Raw genomic sequence first — 22386 nt, 5'->3', positions numbered from 1 at the left:
AACTGATCAGAGTCCAACCCAAGTTTTAGAATTCTTCCATGAACCTTTCTGCCAAAGCCTTCTGACAAAGATGAGAAGACTTTGAGAACGGAAGGAACGATGAAACTGTGTGACCTGCCTCTACCCATGCAGACGCCTAAAATTGGATCTGGAAATCCAAACCTGACGAGTCGAGACTTGCAGAATCCTTCGAATCAGAAGGCAACAAGCTCGCGGACGTTAACCAACTCCTAATGATTCCTGCCCCCTTTTTTTCTTCCTTGCCTTTTCTTTTCAACTTTATGGAACCTGCAGTGAGATTTATTAACTGTCAATTGAACCTGTGGGTGAATCTTTGATGACGTTCTTTTCGGCATTTCAGAAAACAATCTCAGCTGAACCTGATGGGCGAATCTTTGATGGTGTCGTTCTTTTTTGCGTTTCAGAAAACAATTTTCTAAGCCATTTGAAATCACTTCATTGCTTCCTTTCGCTGCCTAGTATGATGAAGCATGCTGCGTAGATGGGTGGGGTGTGAGGGTTTTGGGGCTCTTTCTTAGTAGCTGCTCGCTGAACGAACCAGGCGCTGTCGATGGCTGAAGATTTCTCAGAACCAGTTTTTACCGACTGAGAGGACCCATGGGTACTCAATGCTGAGGTGGTAGAGCTCTTGTGCTGTAGTCGGTGGCGGCACCACTGCTGCCTGCCGGGAACCCGGTGTGGGAGCGAGACGAAAATGATTTGCATAATGGCTAGAGGCACAACCTAAAAGAAAATTCACGGTGTTAATGTTGAGGGTGATTGATCCGCCCAAAGTCTACTCCTGCGGCCTGTAGAAGGGAGACGCCAAATTTTTTCCACCATAATGCAAGACAGAAACCATTGTTTATGTGAAGAAGATAGTAAAATTCGAACTTGGTATAGTTAAGGAGAGCCGTTTACAAAAAACTCCCAAAAACATTAGTAGATCAAACTTTTTCTTCACTTTCTTTACAGAAAACTCTCTAATCTTGTTTCTTTCCATTTTTTTTCTTGAAGTAAGAAGTAAAAGAGACTATAAAAATAAAAATGATTCGGGTTTGACAAGAAAGAAGCTTTGTTGAAAATTAAGTAGTGACTTCAGAGAGAGCTGTACTGAATTCAGGCTTTGTAAAAAGTAGGTCTTCCTACAGTAACATAAGCGTCATTTGGCAATATGAACAGTAACATATTATTCCATGTATCTACCCAACAAATGGGGCATATCCATGAAACACTGTAACACAATGTTCCATAAATTTGCCCCAATCTTTGAGGGCAGATTAATGAAAAAAATATACTACTCTTCCTATTGCCAAATGACCCAATAGGTGCACTCCCCAAAATCAGTTTCATACTTTTAATTATTAAGTAGTGACTTCAGAGAGAGCTGTACTGGATTCAGGCTTTGTAAAAAGTAGGTCTTCCTACAGTAACGTAAGCGTCATTTGGCAATATAAACAGTAACATATTATTCCATGTATCTACCCAACAAATGGGGCATATCCATGAAACACTGTAACACAATGTTCCATAAATTTGCCCCAATCTTTGAGGGCAGATTAATGAAAAAAATATACTACTCTTCCTATTGCCAAATGACCCAATAGGTGCACTCCCCAAAATCAGTTTCATACTTTTAATTATTTACAAGTAGAATGATTAGATATGCAACAAGTGCATTATTACAAACAAAATCATGCAAAGTGATCATGTTACTATGCTTTAACATGTTTAATTATGCTTATTTCATGTTTATCATGTCGTTATTATATGATTATGATTATGATATTGATTGTATTGTTCTAGTTTCATATTTTCGTTGACATAATCAAAAGTTCACACTATGATATTCTTGTCATTTTATCATCTTATGTTATCAATATTTCAAGCTTCTATTGCCAATATGTCATTCAACCAAATGCTTTGCATTAATTTGATTCTGTAAATGACTGAAATATCCATCCATCTATTTTACAAAGTAACACAAAGGTCCATCAATCTAATCTTATCAATTGACTGGAAAATTTTGAAATGACTAAAGGGTCTATTAATCCAACTTTTCAGAAGCTAGAAAGTGCAAGACACCCACCGCTTGAATGAGAGTTGGAAGCCTCCCGCCTTCTCCCTGGCCCTTGGGGTCCAGAGTTACATCACGACGTAGGTGGTCATATGGTACATCCTTCAACTTGAGTGTTACCAATGCCAACTTTTGGAGTCCATAAGAGTAGTACCCATGAGAATCAAATTGAGGACGCGCTGTCAGTACAATCATGCCGGCCAATTATGCTACACACCTTGGGTGTTCAAGAATCAAGACTATGATTTTACATGTTGGAGACTATAGCTAATGCTTAAAAGTTTTAAACAATAAAGGAGAATTGCAACAGGACTGTAAAGTGCCATGTGGACATGTCCTTGCCCACTGATATTGTTGTGGTGGACAATGCTGAGCCACAGTTATTGCTGTCGTCACTCTCGCGGGGTCCTGCACCTGTTGCCATGGACTATCAGTAACTTAAGTTTTTCATCCCAAAAGGTTAATGCTGCTAGAACTTGTTGAGAAGAGCAAAAGCCACAGGTAGGGATGAAAAAGAGAAGACAAGGGCAGAAAGGAAGAAAGAGAGCAAGAAAGTGGAGAATTCTAGATTTCACTGAATTCATGCCCAAAAATTATAGTTCCTACTTAAGGCCGATTACACTAAAGGAAACTCTCCAAAATCGTTAGAGTCAGGATTTTCTTCAAGGGCGGGCCAGCAGTCTGACTTCTGGACCCGGGAAGGGCCAAACTGAATTCTAATACAAAAAATACATTATGCAATTAAAAATTATTGTTTTTTTCAATGTAAAAAAAAAAAAAATCATTGGCTGGGGTGGGGCCATGGCCTATGCGAGCCCTTCCCTCCGCCCCTGGTTAGACTTTCGACCACTCTTAATTAGGGCTGCACATGAGCTGAGACGAGCTTGAGTTGGGTTGGATTGATCTTGACCAAAGCTTGAGTCGAGCTTTACAATCCAGGCTTGATCCTGTCTTGGAAAATCTGACAAATTGAACTTGACTAGATCAGACCTGTCCATCTCCATCATGATAAATCTAGCTGGAGTTAAAGCTGAGATATTGATTTCCATTATTTTTTTTTATTTGACTCCAATTCAAGTTCAAACATAAAAAGGGAAAACCACTTCAAATATGTAATATCATCTGATTAAGGTGTCCATATGAGAAAATTAGATATCATGAAATTCGGTAAAAAGTTCTATTTGATTACTCGTGAATTTTGTTATTGAATTCAGCATTTTGAACTTAGTTTTGGATAAAAACCATCAACATCTAATAGACACATAGGAAACAAGAGAGAGAGAGAGAGAGAGAGAGAGACCTGACAAAAAAAGAAAAATTGTACAAGTGAATTTCTAGAACCGTGGATGTCTAGGTGGTGGGTAGTCGGTGGAAGTTTGAAGGTGATTTTTTTCTAGTAGCGGAGTAATATTTATAATGGAGTGGAAGAGAGAACTTATCGTTTGATCCAAGATCAACGCCTAACTAATCTGGGGAAGGATCAAAGTAGATGCAAAATAGAACATAATTAACTGGAAAAAGAAATAGGATTGCCATTAGCGTTTTTATTAGCTCAAGACTCCCAAGGAAAGAAGCCTAAACATCTTTATATTGACTAAAAGTGGATCCCTAGCTAGATCTGGATCCAAATAAAAGGAACAATAAATAAAAATTAAGTTCCCAACTACAATTATGTTGCTTGCACTCCTACATCATTTTCTTCGGGTTGGAAAAGAGTCGTCCTCAACAAATCAAATTTGCCAGCTCCAGAGGTGTGCATGTGGGAGGATGGTATCAGTTTTTGGGTCAACTGGTTCAGGTCTAGATTTGGATCCAAGCTTAAATATTGGGTGAGGTATGACGTTTGGTTTTGAAGTTGGCTTGGATTTAGACATGCATATTTGGGTTTAAGCTTGGGTTTAGGTCAAAATAGTAAGTTTGGATCAGATTTGGGACTGGATTCGAGTTGTGGTTGGTATAAGGGAGCCGGTTCGATCTTCAAACCGATTCTTGGGCTTGATGAATCTGCCCATAATGAGCCATAATGGACCGTATCGTGCCCAAAATCAGTATGAGTGATGGGATTTACGGCATATGCCTTTTAAATTCAATAAATGTCACTTGTAAAATCAATTTTTTTTCTTTTTACAATACGAAGTGGAACCATACACCAAATAACAACTTTAACCAGAATCACAAGTAGTGAATACCGGGTCGAACTCAGGAAACATATTATTGAGAAGAAGCATAATCAATGGAGTTGAACTTTCATTGCTTCACACAATCCCAAATGTCAACAAATTGAAAGTTAATTACAAGAAAAAAAAAAAGAGTCTTGGTCCAAATGGATTGGCAAATTCAATAAATAAATCTTCAATGACTCATGCAAGTAGTAGAGTTGCCATCAAAAGCAAAAACCCCAATTACACCTATAAGAGAAAGATGACAAGTCAGTGACATCAGAGAAATCACTTAAAATACTAAAATGTGATAAAATATGATGAATGACACAATATAAAACAAAAAAAAAAACGACATTTTTACCTATGACACTATGGTGGAGCAAGCTAAAATTATAAAAAAGTCTTAAATTATATACAAAATGCTATGAACATAAACACTTGTTAAACTAAGACTCGTCTAAACGAAGAAAATAAACAACTTCTGGTCAGGTCTCTAACAATTTGATCAAAGGTTGAAACAAGACCTTAGACACTAAAATATAAGAAAAATATAAACTTTGCAGAAAAAGAACCAAACTGATCCTCAAAAATAATGGTTTTACTAGTTTGCCCTTTACCGATATATTTCGAGAAATTAATAGAAATAAATCCTAATCCATTTCCTAGTACTTCAGCAAAATAAAAATCAATTCAAAACAATAAGACATTTAACGAAAATTGAAATCACTCTTTTAGCAAAAGATGGCAGATTTTATCATGTGATCATTGATCCGATTGAGACAATTGTGACTGAAGGGTAATCTGATTACCTGCTGTTTTTCTCCACAATGCCGTGCAATTTTTTTTTTTTTTGGGAGTAAACCACGACCCTTACCTGAATGCCTCAGACACATCCTAACTATGAGAGCTACAGTAAATGAACAGAAGGGACACAAGACATGCAGAAAATAGAAAAATCTCATCACTAAACAGAAGTTTGATTCAAACCAGCAACCTACGCACATCTTCCCACACCTTAAACACGACTATTGCAGTCATTCTAACAATCTGGAAACCAGAAAGCTCCCCAAAAAAATTGATCATAATTAGAAACAACTGAACATATTGTGCACTGTCTATTAAAATGCTGAAGTGATGTGAAGAAAATAGAAAATTAAAAATCAAAATCAGCATAAAAATTTTGACGACAGATCTATCCACGATCTCAAACAGACCTCCTGTAAAACAACGACTCTAAACAAAAGGACGAGCATGTGCACTATGGAATAAATCAAATAGATAGGACCAGCTCCTATAAATTGAATCCAATCCTAAGACGCTACTGTAATTCATGCCTAAAACTCTATTCTTAACAAAAATAAAATAAGTACTTATTTTTGTGGAGGATTTGGCCAGTGAGTGGCCGAATTTTGGACAGATTGCCGGTTAGACATCTATTTTGTTGACGTCTATCTTCTCCAATTTTCTCAATAATAATTAAAGAAACTTAGAATCTAAGTTAATCACGGTTGAAAATAAAATTTAGAGGATGTTGCCTTACTTAAGGTCGTGAATACAATATATGTATAAATCAATGGAAATGCAAGAAACAGAAAGAAGCAAGCCCTGACTTTGTGATAAGCCCTAATTCTATATGCATGCATGCATGCATGCATGAATCTGTAATTCTAAAACTGAGACAAATAATGAGTTACCTAATTTGGGTTGCGATCTCCACAAGTAGCTGCTACTCCCACCATCCAGCCACAGCCAAGCATCTCCCTTTAAGGGCTGCACTCTTCCATGCACGATCAATGGGTTCGGGGTGTAGAGAAGAAGGAATTGAAGAAGGGGCTCCATGGTTGAAGGGTTCTTCCACCTCCAATGTCTAGAAAAGATTAATTGGAGGCTGAAAGATCACCAAGGGAGATGGAAAAATTCGTGCTCCTTTGCTTTTTTATGGGAAAAGTTAACCTTAATTGCCTATCTATCTTCCTCATTACTGATGAAATTGTCCCTGAAAACTCCATTTCTTGTACTATGTGCCATTTTGTACGTTTCATGCCCATCACATCTGAGTTTAGGAAGCTGGATTAATCCCTGGGACATGGATCTATGTTGGACACTAAAGTTTCGGTGGGATTGAAGTTTGCTTCATGAAGAAAATGATGGTTTTGCCCTTGAAGAGGCCGTTTTCACTGTTTTCGTTCTATTTCATCCATTTTAACTCTATTCTACCTCAAATTTGCACCACAGCGTTCTTGAGGGCTATTTGAACACATGCATGGGAGTTTAAGTTTAAAACATAGTCCCAAATAATGTTATAATGTTTTGGAGTTTTAAACAGTGAACTTGAAAAAATATAAAAAAAATACCGTAAATTTTTAAAATTGAAAAACTAAAAATGTGGAAAAAATAAAAGAAGTGAAAAACTAATAACACAAACAACAAAAGATAAGTAAATTTACAACAAATGAAAAATAAAAAAATCTGTTTGACATTAAAAAAAATGAAAAAAATTGAAAAAAATGAAAAAATTTGAAAAAACACATTAATGTGTTTTTTTTCGTTTTTTAAAAGTTTTTTTAAAAACACATTTTTTTTAAGTTTTAAACTGCAATTTAATTTATCACGTTTTTTTTTCCGCGTTTTTTGTGACTGCAGTTTAATTAAACAACTAAAAACACCAAAATTCATGAAAATACTATAATAATATAATGTGTTTCATGCATTATCATGGAAGATGCTAGTTGCCTTGGCCGGAAAAAATCAAGGACGGGTGGGCGCCCCTATTTGTGCAAGCTGAGACCATCATCACCACCATAGTTTAGGAAGTCCGACCATTGCTGGAAGTTTGACAGTCTGGCTATAGGATCCTGCAGATCTACAACCGGATTTGGCAAGGTGGTTGGTATGCCAAACTTGTGGTTCATCAGCCGGTGGGTGGGAGAAGGAAACTCTTGGGTCTCCCCAATGCCCTTCAAACCATATGCCTCATGCTGTTCAATGGAGTCCTCGATGTCTTGAGGTCACCGTTGGGTTCCTTCGACACTTCATTCATGTCATCATTCTACCCTTTCACTGTCCCCGCTAATCTCTTCTCATTTTTCTTGAACATGCCTTTGAGAGTTCGATAATTCTCACTTGATGTTGCATCTATTCCTTCCAATGAATCTGCGAATAACTACAACTTTTCTCCCACAATGTTCATGTTTTCATGCATTTGAATGAACCTTGTCCACATTTATTCTCGCATTGCGATGACTGAATCCCCGAACAAAGCAATCTGATCTTCAACACTTTTTTTATTGTGCCTTGGGACGTTCTCAGATTGTGTGCCATATCAAGCAATATGGAGAAGGTGAACCAAAGCTCTGATACCAAGTTGATATAGTGCAAGAGACGATTCTTTAATTTATGATCAACAACCCAACTAATCTAAGGAATCGAAAGTGATACAGAATGGAACACAATTAACTAGAAAGTGAAAGTAAACACCAATGAGTACTACTGTAAACCGAGAATTTGTCGCATGACAGAACAAGAATGGTTGGACATGAAAAGAAAGACACACTTGTTCAGGGGAAAATCAACTTTATTGTTCAATACATTGAAAAGAAGGGGGGGGGGGGGGGGGTGCACCATCTCTCTACAATATACAAGGAAGATAAGAAAGCAAAGCAATAGCCAGTTCAACTTAGGCTCCTTCATTTCTCTTGGGTGTCACCCACTCAAACAAAAACCCCTTGTCAATGAAATCCTATATGATGTGCTTGAAGGGAATACGATACTTGGTACTGTGGCCAATAGTCTTTCGAAATTTACAGAATTCATCCCTTGTATTTACCTTCGATTTCATAATGATCGACCACCTTAGGGAGTTTGCGGAATCCTTCCGGAAGGAGGTACTCTAGAAGCTCTTCTTTGGTTTGCTCTAGAGGGGCAAATTTTCTGTTGCTTGTCCATCATAGGTATCTTTTTCTATCTCCCGTTAACAGTCTTACATTTTGTTCTTGTTTCCCATGTCATTGTGCTTATTTTCCCATGACTTGCTTCGTTTGCTGTTTTTTACAACATTGACCTAAGTTGGAAATAGTGCATCTACTTGAGACTTGTGTGACTTCATGTTATCATCCTTCTTGTGGTAGCTCTGATCAGTTTCTGCTTCGAGACACCCATTCTTGAATGCCTTCTCAATTATTTCTATCTTTTTGGTGAGATCACTAAAAAAAAAAAAAATCATACTCATGTTGTATGAGGTGGTACCTGATGTGCTCCCAAAATCTGCCTAAAATCATTGTCAGAGCATGGTCTTCTACAATTGGGTTCTCGTCTTGCAGCTTACATATTTCCATTTTTGGATGTAGCCCTGGCATGACTCATTGGCATCAGAATGTCAATTGGGGGACCACTGAATAATTCAGCTCATATTTATTGATGAAGGTGTCTACAATTCCATCAAAATTTTTCATTTTAGAGGGATTGATATGTTTGACGTACAACTCAGCCGCTTCTCCCAACCAGCTCCTTGGAAAATAGATAAATAGAGAATTGTCACTATTCTTGTATTTGCTACATTTATCAAAAAAGATATCCAGTGCACGTGTGGGTTCTCTGTCCCCTTAAATTTACTGAATTTCCTAGGCAGGTCCTCAAGGTCCTTTTCATCCAATTCTTGATATAAGTCTTTTGTGAATAGCATCATTTGTCTTTGTTTTTCATCTAGCACATGACCTTCTCCTTTTGTTTCAAGTAGGACTGTATGGTTTTCATTGACTTGTGAGAGAGTCATTTGGTTGTGTTCTCCTACTCCTGTTCCCAAATGACCTAGATCCTCCATTGTTTTTCATCATTTTCTAGAACATCATTCGAATATGCACGAAAGCTTCTTGATCGAACTCTATGTTCTTTTCTTCTCTAATGTCTTTTGAACTACTAGGATCTTCATTGTACTCCAATTCTGCTTCTTCACTCTCAAAGGCATCATCCTTATTCTTTATTGATATTGTATGAGGGGCCATTGTGCTTTATTATTGCTTGGTTTATGTGATGTTAGCTTAGTTCAAAAATGTAATGGGGACACTTTTGAAAATATTATCATATTTGGACAAAAATTGAGTGTCCAAACATTGTGGGGTTGGGGGGGGGGGGGGGGGGGGGCGGGGGGCGGGATTAATACAGACATGAGATAGATCAAAACACAACTAGGAATGGACAAACTTATTGAAGGGATTGTGCCTAACTGGTTCAACCCAATAGGAAGGTTAAAACAACATAATGGACAGTTTTGATCCAGATTAGCCTAAAGAGACATATGAGAAGGAAATCAACTAAGACAACAATAGATGTGACATCTATACAGTGTTGGACAAAGGAAAAAGAAAAAATCATTTAAAATACACGTTCAGTTTTGAGAAAATATTTGCATGATTACAATAGGTAAAATAAGCACATAGTTTATGCACATGCAAATACAACGCACGCTAATGGGCATAGCTTCTAAGATACACGGTTAAAATGGCTTGGGACTCCTAAACCAAGTTTCCGGCATTTTAATCATCAGTTGTTTCTTAACAAATTATGCCTATAGACTTGGGAAAAATCTAAGGTACATGGCATAAAGACTCTCTTGTAGGTTATGAAGTTTAGGGTTTCCATTTCTCCTTGGACCTTAAGATATACGGGGCATTTTCCAGTATGTGGTAAGAGGAGGGCCAATGCCTGCCTCTGGCAGGTTGGTCTAACTGTCAAACTTCCTAAGCTATTGCTTGACAGTTGAGTCCTAAGATATGATGAACATGACTTGTATAGGTTTGAGGTTGTTGGAAAACATTATCAACATGCACAAATAGTAAACTCTAATGCAATGAGGCCTAAGGTGGTTGTTAAAATGGGCAGAGAGAACAAACATGGTTTCAAGCAACTCCTAAATTAAGAGAGGTTACATTTGACTTTAGACCTATGTGAGCAATAAATGTCTCTCTCAATTTTAAGTCCTAATGCACATATAAATCACATATACACGGTTCCATGAGGCACCTAGGAGACTCTAGAATTTGGATGACACTCACAACTTAGAAGTTTAGGCGGTGCAACTTAGTCAAATGGTGACAGGTCCCATCACGGTCACCACTTCTATTTACATACAAAAATGTTCAGCTTTGCACATATGGACCGCCTATTGGGAATTATAATTTATACTTGCCTCCATTTTCCATGTGCACTAAAATTAGCCAAGGCACAAAACCAAAAGTAAATTAACCTAAACATTAAAATGAAAATGAGCTAAACTACGCATGCAAAGCAAAAATAAGCAAACCTAAACCTACTAAACATAAAAACAAAAACCCAAAGCATGCTATTTAAGAAAGAAAAAGAAAATAACTAAAATAAAAAAAGAGGAAAAAAATAAATTTACCTGACCCGCACCTACTCCGGTCCCATGACCTCAACTGACTACTTTTCGCCTTAGTCAATTAGTTTGATTGTCCAATGTTGTGACTCAAATCAAGCCAAGACTTAGACCTTAAATTTTTTCTCTATCTTCAATTCTTCCAAGCATTTAAATGAAATTTCTCAAAGGAGATGGGTGTGTCATGAAGGAAGGAGGCACCTATTTTATAGTGCGAGGAGAGAGAAGAACTCCTCTAAAACCTTCAATAAAGAACTAAATTTTTGGTATTCAAAATCGTGCTCCCCTCATGGGGCACAAAACACTATATGTTAAAAAGTGTATTTTTGTCATATTTTGCTTATTTTGGAGCCATATCTTCACAAAAATCAATTCAGTCTCAAACAACTAATCTTTGCAAACTTCTCAACAATTCATGAATTGCTCATGTTGGCATGTTGCATGGGGTAAGAATTTAATGCAAATGTAATGGAGAGAAAGCACACATCAAACATATGTTATATTAGATATCAAACAGAAGAATATTAGTTTCAGAGCCATACAAATGCCAAATTCGACTCCTTTGGACAATAGTGCCCAGGTCAAAGTTTTGCACAAGTCATGAACAATTGTTCATATTAATATCTAGCGTACTAAACACAATCAAGCACAATATTTTTCTCATTTGTGCCCACTTATGCATTTGGAATTCATATTGGGATATAGTTTTGAGATTCAAATCATGATTTAATTCCATAGAAAATTCTAGAAAATGGTCTCTCCATATGGTTCTGAGAATCAGATCGAGATATGAATCTAGTGAAAGTTCTAGAAAATGGACTCTAGATATGGTTTTGAGATTCAGATCAAGGTCTCAATCTAGAGAAAGTTCTAGAAAATGAATTCTAGAAATGATGGGAGATGTGGATCAAAATTCTATATAAGAGATCTAGATGGCAACAATTCATTGGACCTAACAATGTGGATGAAGAGATTATAATTAATGCTCCACATGTTATAAACTTAGGTATATATAACCTAAGTACATAATGGTATTTTTAAATATGAAATGACTATTTTTCCCTTGAACATGGGGAAAAGATTTTGATGGAAATGACTATTTTGACTTTGGTTGTAGTTTTGAATCACTTGTTATCTATTTGAAATGAAAAAAAAAAAGATTTCAAGTTGGAGCTGTGAAGATATGAAAATGATCAGCTTAGTGAACTTAGGTCATATAATCCTAGGTTTAGCTGAAAAATATGTGTCAGACGAGTCTGATTGTTCTACCCATAGCATGGTCTTGGACTGGGAAATGGCTCAAATCATGAATTTACTTGTACTTTGTTGATGTAGGAAAATGTGGTTAAAAAATAGCTGTTTTGCACCTATGTGATACTCCAGAGCTCCAACAAATTTTTTGATCTTGCTGGACTGGCCTATAGAACTACTCATAAGTTGCTTTGGTTAAAATTCCATTAAAAATTTCCACCCTCAAATGCTCTAAAAATCAATTTGTCTGAGAATATTAAAGCCTACATGATCAAGTATGAAGTGTAATAAGTAACATCAGTGAGTTTCAAAACTTTCAAAACTGAATTTAATTCAAACTGGTATGAATGAACTCAAACAAAATTGAAGGTAGGTAGATTTATATGTGATAAATATGATCCTGGCTTGATTTCAGCTCACTCTATCCAATTTAGCTTAAATTTAGCTCATACCCTAAAAATAGGAGACACAATGAGCTTTATAACCTTCAAAACTAAATTGAACTCAAACTGGGAGAAAGGAAGTCAAACTAACTAAAGGGAGATAGATTTCGACCTGACAAATAGGATCCAAGCTCTATTTCAGCTCATTCTGTTGGGTTGATATCAAATTTAGCTCAGATTCCTAAAAAGATGAGTGAGTTTCAGGACCTTTGAGGTTGAGTTGAATTCAAATAGAGATAAATGAATTCAAATTGAATTAAGGAAAAATAGATTTAGACATGATAAACACGATTCTAATTCAGTTTGATTACTTTATCTGGTTGAGCTCAACTGCAGCTCATACCCCTAAAAACAAGAGATGGAGTGAACTCCAATAACTTCAGAATTGAGTTGAACTCAAACTAAGATGAATGAACTCAAATAGAACTAAGGGAAGATAGATTTATACATGATAAATATGACCCTAACATAGTTTCTGCTTACTCCATGAGACTGAGCTAAAATTCACAGATCTCCTAAAAAACGAAAAAGAGACCTAGTGGAAACCTACGTGTTACTCTATAACTGAAATTTGGGCTTGGTTACTCAAAAGTAAGTGAAATAATACTTTATCTCTAGTAAGGTAAACCTATCCTGAAATGGGTTGGACTTACAGATATATAGTCGTGTTAGAAAGTACAATCTTAGGTTCTAATGATTTGATTTGAGATATGGAAAGCTGACTTAAGCCAATGAAAAGTGTTGATGAGTTGATTCCAACTATCATGAGAGACTTGGGGAGATAAGAATTATTCAATTTGAGTTTGTTCTAATCATTATCAATATTCTAAGATTTTTTGGCATTCAAGGGTAAAATAGTCATTTGTCATGATGTCAATATTTTGTGGTATTTACAATGAGAGTTATCCTAATTGCTCAAGTTTTATTTTTTATATCTCAGAGTTCTTGGGTAAAATTTTCGATTTTGGCTAAAAATTACAGGTTGGGCAAAATGGAAATTTTTAGGATTGCAGCAACCTAGGTGATCTAGTCTAGGTCCTTTGTTACAAAATGAAGTTTTTAGAGTTTCATTATGATAAATTGCCCCAACTGTTGAAATCTCGTTTTTGAAATTAATTTGAAATCACATTGTGAAGGACAAAAATGGTTATTTTCCCTATGAGAAATTTGATGAGCATGTCTACAGTTGTATTTCACGTTTTTGTATGGAGGATTTGATGGCTTTGAGATAACTCATGACAATGGAATAAGGGTGTTTAGTAAAGCAGTCAACTAATATCATTTGTAGTCCTGTGGTTGCAGAAAAGTTTGGAGTTCTAGAGCTTTATGGTGGTCAGCAACCTACAATCAAGAAGGTGGTGCCGTCTGTGGGAGGGATGTGGCTGAGAATGGTCTGCTGCTGCAGGGTCTTGAGATGGCAGGAGACCAAGTTGACAGGTTCTCAGTGAGAAGTAATAATGCATGGCTTGAAAAATAGGCTAGAAGGAATGAGAGTGGGGAATGTTAGAGGAGAATTAAAGAGGACTAATGCTCTTTGGATTGATAATAATATAATTTCCTCTGCAGTGGGTGGAGTGATACTGACAACAGATATGAATATGGCTGATTTGATTTAGCTAGCTCTCTTGGTTTTTTGTTTACTATTTCTTTGTAGCTGTTTTCTTGGTACAAGGTGGGTGGTTTCTGGGTCGTGAATCTAGGTTCTGGTTGTTATTGGTTGATGCAAAACATCCTTGCTAGTTCCTTTTTGTACATAAATTCATTCTGAATAAAAGGTTGAGAGTCTGGACCATTGGAATAAGATATGTTGAACATCGGCTACCTACAAGCTTAATAATAATTAAAAACTGCCATTTTTAAACAATCTTAGTATAAAATGGTATTAAGAAAATAAAATTAATTGTACAATAATAATAACCTTGATCGCTATTTGAGACTCAAAATTTATATCTTAAGTAAATTTTTTTACGGTCAACACAAAATTTTTCAATTAATTAATTAAACAGGCAAACTTGAATAATTAACTGGATTATTGGATTAAATAAAATACCAGCAGACTAATCCACCCAATTAATCAATCAAAATAATAAGAAAATGATGGTACACAAAAAATGTTTGACAATAACCACAATACATCCTAATCATAATTGATAAAATTTGAAACTATTTATAATGGAGGAACTAATAGCTTAGAAATAACATTCATATGTAAAAAAGTCAATATCATGAAAAGAAGGTTATTAACTAATTAAAAATAATATTGAGGTCAAATCGATCCAGCAAAATATGAGCAAAGCATCTCCAAAATCCTTCATATGGAGGCAAGTTTAACAATAATCATGGCCACAAACATTATTTTATATTTAAAATCTTTATATCTATGTTTTTCCTTCATAAAAAAATATAAAGATGTAAAATAAGATACTTTTTTAGTCAATTAATTAAAAAATACCAGCACCATAAAATTTTCAAAATTCATAATTTCTCTAGTTGCGAACAAAAATTTTCAATTAATAAAAAACTTTTTGGTTTATTTTGTTTAATTAGACCCTTTTATGTAATGAAATGGATTATTTTAATTAACCTGGTCAACAAACTTTAATCAGAAATCTCAACAAACTTTATTATTCTTCATAAATGTAAAAATTGACATTGAAAAAATACGCTTAATACGAGAACAATGAATAACTTGAAATTTTATTTTTCATATCAATTATTTGTCTAATTAATCAAATGAATCATTTTGTGTGACCATTCAATTTATGTAAATGCCTTAGGTATTCAATTGGCATCCTAATTTTCTTGGATAAATATTTGGAAGGAGAAAAAAATTCTAGGAAAGATATTTAAATAAATATTGAAGAACTAAGCAATATGAGTTTTATTAAATGAAGATATTTGTTTTAAATAATTGCATTGATGCTTTACACAAACAATCCATTATTTTTCAATTAGTTTACTTAATTGAGATTATTTAGGAAAATCACTTTGAAAAAATATTGGAAAATCACTTAAAGAATTTAAATCAAGGATTAAACGACAAGCTTCACTCAATAAAAGGTATATATTTAGTTTAATTGTCTAAGTGACCTAATTTGATGATTTATTTAATAAATGCACAAAGTTTTTTAGTTAGCTTAATCAATTAATCATATTTTATTTTCATTTTAAAAAATAAGGAAGTTAAAATATTTTGGTAAATTACATGGCAGAGATATGATATGATGTATAAGATCCAACCTAAAGTTAATATGGATATGACTTTTGAACTTCCAAATTAACTTTTTTAATTATCCCCACCTTCAACCCTTCAAGTCTTCATCGTTTCAACCATACATACACACACTCTTTCTCTCCATTACCATCATCGTCATCAGAGTTGTAGCTTCTCATTCTTACCTTCTCCAAGACCCTAATCGTGGACACACACATTCTTCCTTTCCCTTTATTGAAAGTTGAAATCCCGTTTCAGTTTCTGAAGTTACCATTTAGTTTTTCTTTAACAATCTAAATTAAGCTATGTTAAGTTTGTGATTAAATCATGGCATATGAGTTTGCTGTTGTCATTATGAGGGCCCTCGTATTCTTGTACATTTGCTTCATATAATTTGTTTACTCATATGAAGTACTCTTTTTTTTTGGAGCACCAAGTTATGTTTGCTTCATATAGTTAGCACGCTTGCCAATTATGTCAATAGCCCATTTAGCAAACGTTCTACTTTTATTCCTTTTTCTTTTTCAAACCAACAGTAGCAACATTTTCTCCCATGTTGGTACAATGGAAAATAAGTAAAACTTGATCACCAACTTTTCATAATCCTTCCCTGATATAGCTGTTTCCATTACGTCTAGAAGTTTTATGATCTTATTTCACCATTATTCTCTATGAAGATCTGCACCAAGTTCTTTGAAAATTCACCAAGGGGTGGCACTCAGTCTACCACGCAGATGTGGCATTAGAATCACAAAGGTTCCAAAAGACAATCTCTGGTGGCTTCTCACACACACTCCCCGAACTTTCTCATTAGTCGCTATTCGTGTAATAAGTTTTCCACGGATTTGACGACGCTTGATCCAACTCCAGGTCAATGAAAACGAATATGCATTTGATATCATTCGATCTTGTTAAAGTGGTATAGGACAGAAGCAAGACTAACTGTAGAATTGTATAAGCTAACCAATCATCGCAGAGATACGGTCGACTCTCATGCCAGCCTTGAATCACTTCATTTGATGCCTCTTTTGTTACCTCCAACGTCATTGTCTAGACCCCGTGATCTTCTTCCTTAACATGCACTTCAATCAGAGCATGGTATTGACTATGCAGATATCGCTTTGAAATTGGTTAAAACATGAACACACTCGGGGGTTTGGACAAACATTGGTTCAGTAGTTTTGATGAACTGCATAGCGGTATGACCTCTGTTACATGGTCTTGAAGAAACTAGAAGTCTATTTCTGCATGTTTGGTCCTTACATGAAAAATCAGTCTTGAAGCCCAATACAATGGTCACACCATAAGACTAAAATTTTGTTTTCCTCAAAATCAAGTTCTCTCAGTAGAGCTTGGATCAGAGCAAGTGACTTATACTCTGCCTCGATACTTGACAAGGCAACAATTATTTGCTTTTGGGAGTGCCAAGAAACACTACACACCCTTTAGTTGACTTCTATCATCAACCCATCCGACCTAGCCTATGTCCTTAAAGGCTTTAAGCAATAACGGTTTGTCGAAGGCTTCAAGCGAAGACCCAAATCAAGCGTACCTTTGAGATACCTAAAGATGCATTTGACTGATTTCCAATGGACTTCAGTTGGACAGTGCATATATTGGCAAGGTTTATTTATGACAAACGAAATATCTAGTCTTGTGAGCCCAGTGCAATTGAAGTGCTCCGATGCTGCTCCTGTAAATTGTTTCGTCTTTATATATCTGTCCCTTCTTTTGAAGTTTAGCTGAAGAGCTCATTGGGGAATTCACCTCCTTTGCATACTTGAGTAAGGGATTATTTTTTATGAATTTTTGGTAGAAGGGATGATCTCAGATGTTGCGATCATCAACTTTCCTCCACTTTGAAAATTACAGGGTCTTTCCAAGGCTCAATACAAAATTGTTAAATGAATTCCATGGGCTCTTTCATCTTCCAAAACCCTCAATTGTTTCACAAAGAGATTTCTTCTTCCTGATAGATACTTGGGGCATCAACATTGTAGGCAAGGTAGGGGTGTAATGGGCCATGGAAATTATTCTTTGGAATTTTCCATTAACACCTTCGTGATAACACCGCCTTGGCTCCACTTCACACACTGATATAGTGTGGAAGGAACCGCATTCGTCTGAATCCATAGCATGCCAAACAACAAATTCTATTAAGGAGGCACATTGACCCATAAATATTACCTTGTCCATCGAGTAACTGATATGCAAGTCCAGAAAAATCCTACCTCTAGTTGTTTGTCTATTATTGTCAAAACTGTAAAAGGTGAGTGCATATGATTGACATTCTTCAACCATTAAGGCCTTGGCTATGATCTCCTGGCAAATATTAAGATTGTTACCACCATCTATTAGCACATGTAGTACCACCATTTCATGTGTTCTTACAACTATATATAAGACATTGTTGTGAAAGACATTAGGGCAAGGCAAATCATCATCTGAAAAAATAACTAGAGAATTGGACATGATAGAATTCATCATCTAAGTAAGATATTACATGATTGTATCTGATTTGATCACAAACTTCTTTATTAGCCCATCCAGATCTTCTGAGTGCACTAGTGAAGACCTAACAAGCTAAGCAACAATCACTTCTACTGCGATTTTAGTGGAAGTACTAGTTTTTCCCTTATTCTAACCTAGTTCAGACTACTTCTAACAAACTACTTTCTCCTTCCTTTTAGTCTTAATTGGAGGTTAATCCTTATTTTTAATAGGAGGAGAAGTAGCTAGTAGTTATTTCATTGCCTTGGCACCATCTGTTTACCTGCTAACATGGCAAAGACATACACAAAACTAACTTTTGCATCTAATCATACATAAATACTCATTTTTTGTTCAACCTGATTTCTTCTAGCCATTTCTGCAAATAAGTCAAATGAAGGAGAATTTGAAATATAGAACTACCATACGTGCTATCATTCCATCAATCTATGCCTTTCATTGGAATGATGTACTGTTATAGAATGAATGGTAGTTCTAAAATGACATTTGTTGAGGGTTTGTCATGTTCAGAAAAAGAGTTGATAAAGATCTTGGACTTCTCCTCTTTCTGAGCCTGAGACACTTCATCAATGTAGTCTTGTATGATGTTTAGCAATACAAAACACTTCTTGTAAGCTTGATAAAACTTATAATATTAACATTTTAGGGGGTCTTTCACCTCATTGGGATTCAAATTCCTTATACGCTTTACCAATCCCTTGGCCGACATATGTTCAAGGATTTCCTCTCAAGTTTGAGTCAAAAATATAAATCCACAATGGTAATCCCATCTAGGATGTCTTTCCTCATCTTCATCCAAACCTTCAAAGCAGCAATTGAAAAGAAAATGATTACAAATCACTACTTGGCAATTGAACCAGAAGACTAGATAAATACAAAGAATGTGAGGCCGAGTCTCCTAAGCCTCTTTAATTTCTACCCCTCCTTCAATATTAATTTGCAAGATGGAAGGCAAAACTCATGATAATAAGTAAATGGTTCAGTGAATAGGTTGGCCACATAGTCGATCTATTTGTGGGGTCCAATTCGTGATCTCTCAACATTTCATGTTTCAGCCATGCAAGTTGCTCTTGCTCCTTCATGGCAGCATTTGAATTGTCCTCTTCCCCTACTAACATATGTTTGATGATATCACTTTAGTCTAAGCCGATGGTTCACTAGAATGCTTTCTCAAGTGTATTTTTTGTCAAGTTAGATAGAACAAACACTTTACTTTGGTCATCATAATAGAATTTGTATGTTTACCTAGACTTGATTAATTTTTTGGATGGAACCTGCTTGACCCCTAGTCAATATCTTGTAATGACAAAAATAAATCTATTAATCCTAAACTTATATTTTGGAAATGCTTGGAAGACCGAGCTTCAAGTTGAATCAAATCTCCTATGGCCGAGTTTGTTCTTGGCCAAATTATCCATTCATATACTACTCAAGATACATGAAACTCATTGGAAAACTCTTATGCTTCACAATCAAGTATGAGAACCTTGCAACAAGATGTCCACAAAGGAGATCAGTCCATGATTGATTATCTAAACAATGCTAAATTCTTATTGACCCTTATGTGTTGTTGATGAACTTGTTGCCAATGATGATCTTGTGTATCATATGCTCAATGTTTTGTCCACTAAATATGAAAGTGCTTCATACACTTGATGAGTTATATGGTCTTCTCCTGAACTATGAGAAGCAACTCCAAAATATTAACCAACAAGCCACCCAACAAATCGAAAACCTCACTGCCGTTAAGCAACATGGTTTGTGGGCATATCACCATAATTGAGGCAAGGACAGTCATCAATATTGTCAAAACAATTGGAACCAGCATGTTTAAAGTAATTGTGATTTTAAAGAGTCCATGTAATAACGCGATTGGGCTCAAGCTCTCAGGTTGGTGGATACCAACCCAGCTTAACAGCTTCTGTTCCAGCCTTAAAAGGACTAGAAATTAGGATAACCAACAACTCTTTTTATAAGTCTCCAAAAAATTTCAAGAATCTTAGATATGAGACTAAACTTTTGGGGTGTTATAATCTATCCCTTTAATGCGTATGCATTTTTGCACATGGGACCTTAGGTCCAAGTGTTCAACATATTTTTGATACCATTGTAACAACCCGGTTCACTCTCATATCAGGCTTTGGCCCTTGATCTATCATATCTCAACCCACCCCTTAGTAGCTTTGATTACAGCCCAAAAAGGCTAAGAATCATGACAACCACCCACTTAACAACCCCTTTATAAGTCCCTCAAAATTTTTCATAATCTTATATATATGATTAAACTTATAAGATGTTACAATGTAATTGATTAACCAGTTGTAGCTTATCAATTTTGTGGTATGAAATATTGTAGCCTACCAGAGTCATGATATACCAAATTTATATATTTAGGATGACAACTCATTGATGTTATGTAGTACTCAGAAGTGGGCATTTCTCATCACATGACTGCCAAAGAAAAGGCTCTTTCAAACAAAATATATTGTAATGGTGCAAATGACATCATGGTCAACAACATTGTCAATCCCTATTTCCAATATTGATAATTTTTCTATCTCTTTTAATGGCATAAATTTTAAATTGCAACAATATTTACATTATTGGTACTCTAAGAATCTACTATTAGTGGCTAAATTTAATGGTCATAAAAAATTTTGAATTTCATTCTCAAAATTTTTGTTTAAGGACCTGCAATTCAAACACATTCTTCGTTAGCAAGTAAATAACTGTGGGTTGTATGTTTGGTTCATTTCTTTGTCTCCTAATGGTGCTAATTGAAAGGTACTGCAAGGATCAAGTAGTGGTTCAAGAGTATGCATGCCATGATTGCTTCACTTTAGGATGATAATGCCCCGGTTTGGCATTGCCACCTTGGCCACAATAGTTCTAGAATTTAACCAAATGTTCAACTCACATTTGTTGTCATTCTATTGATAATGTTATTGCCATAGGAAGCTCCAGTTCTTATCTATAGAACCTTATAACAATTTTCCTTCAGAATTCTCCATCAACAATATCCACTACTTCTTGAGACTAGAAATTGGTAAAATAATGGACCATTTGTTTTTGTCCCAACAAAAATATGTTAAGAAGCTTCTTCATAGGTCCAATATGGAGAATGTCAAACCTACTATTTACTCTTGCTGCTGCTAACACAAATATATTAAAGTTTAGTAGTCAACCTTTAAAGAACCAACTATTTACAAAAGCATTGTAGGGGGGTATTCGCAAGGCCAATATTTCTTATGTTATAAATAAAGCTTGTTAGTTCACAAAAAAATCTACTAAAGAGAATTCGAGCTATATCGAAAGCATCCTATGATATCTCATACAAAATCTCGATCTCGGTCTCCACATCAATAAAAGTGATGTCAAGTTTTCTTAATGCCAATTGGGCCCGTTGTCAAATGATTGATTGTTTATTGAAGGGCATACAACATTTCTTTGGAAAACACAACCACTGGCAACCAAGAGAAGACAAAAGTCAAGAATGGAGAAAAGAAATCTGCTGACAAGGGCTACCTTTCAAGTTGTTGTAGGGTTCTGGTTTTGCTTTCTTTGGGTTCTAGAGTTTGATTGAAATACTAGAGTGAGAGACACAACCAAATGGAAATTAAGGCATCACTGTCAATCTCTTTATTCTATCTCTCATGGTTAATACTTGATCCATGACCTTGAAACTGAAAAAATAACCATTAATACCTTTTTTCTTCTCCAATTGAAGGCAACAATCAGAGTCACTGAACAACCATTTTGTGAGGCCGCCATGTTCAATCAACTCCTTAGCAAGGATCTTTTCTTGACCAGAGCATCCAGATACACTAATTATTCATCTTCTCAAGGAACAACAATTATCCACCTCAGTTTTCTTAAAGTTTCTAAGACAATTTGGGGTATTTTAAGTCTAGTTGCCCTTCAATTTTCTCAAATGTAGCCTAGCCTTGAAACTCGGTAAATATAGACATGCTCATCAATGTAGTCTAGTTTACTTCAATTATTTGAATATGTACATGGTCATCGATGGGCAAGCACAAGACAGATGCACCCACATGCACATGCACGTATATCATTGAAGTAAAACTTCATGGGAGGTAACTCTATCTATCATCTAGATATAGGACGCATTCACTTGAACGCAAAGGTTATATCCTGCTTGTGTGCTATTTAGTTTGAAGAATGAAATTCCTCCTGAATAGTAATTGATCTTATTGGATGATCGTCAAATAGTTGTATAATCACTAAAGCCTACAATGCAAAACACAACATATACAATAATGCTTAACTATATATACAAGAAAAAAATGGTTATAATAGTTACATTATATACATTAGCA

Source organism: Nymphaea colorata, chromosome 1 (assembly GCF_008831285.2).
Source record: "Nymphaea colorata isolate Beijing-Zhang1983 chromosome 1, ASM883128v2, whole genome shotgun sequence".
Taxonomy (NCBI): Eukaryota; Viridiplantae; Streptophyta; class Magnoliopsida; order Nymphaeales; family Nymphaeaceae; genus Nymphaea; species Nymphaea colorata.
This window is presented reverse-complemented; position numbering follows the sequence as displayed.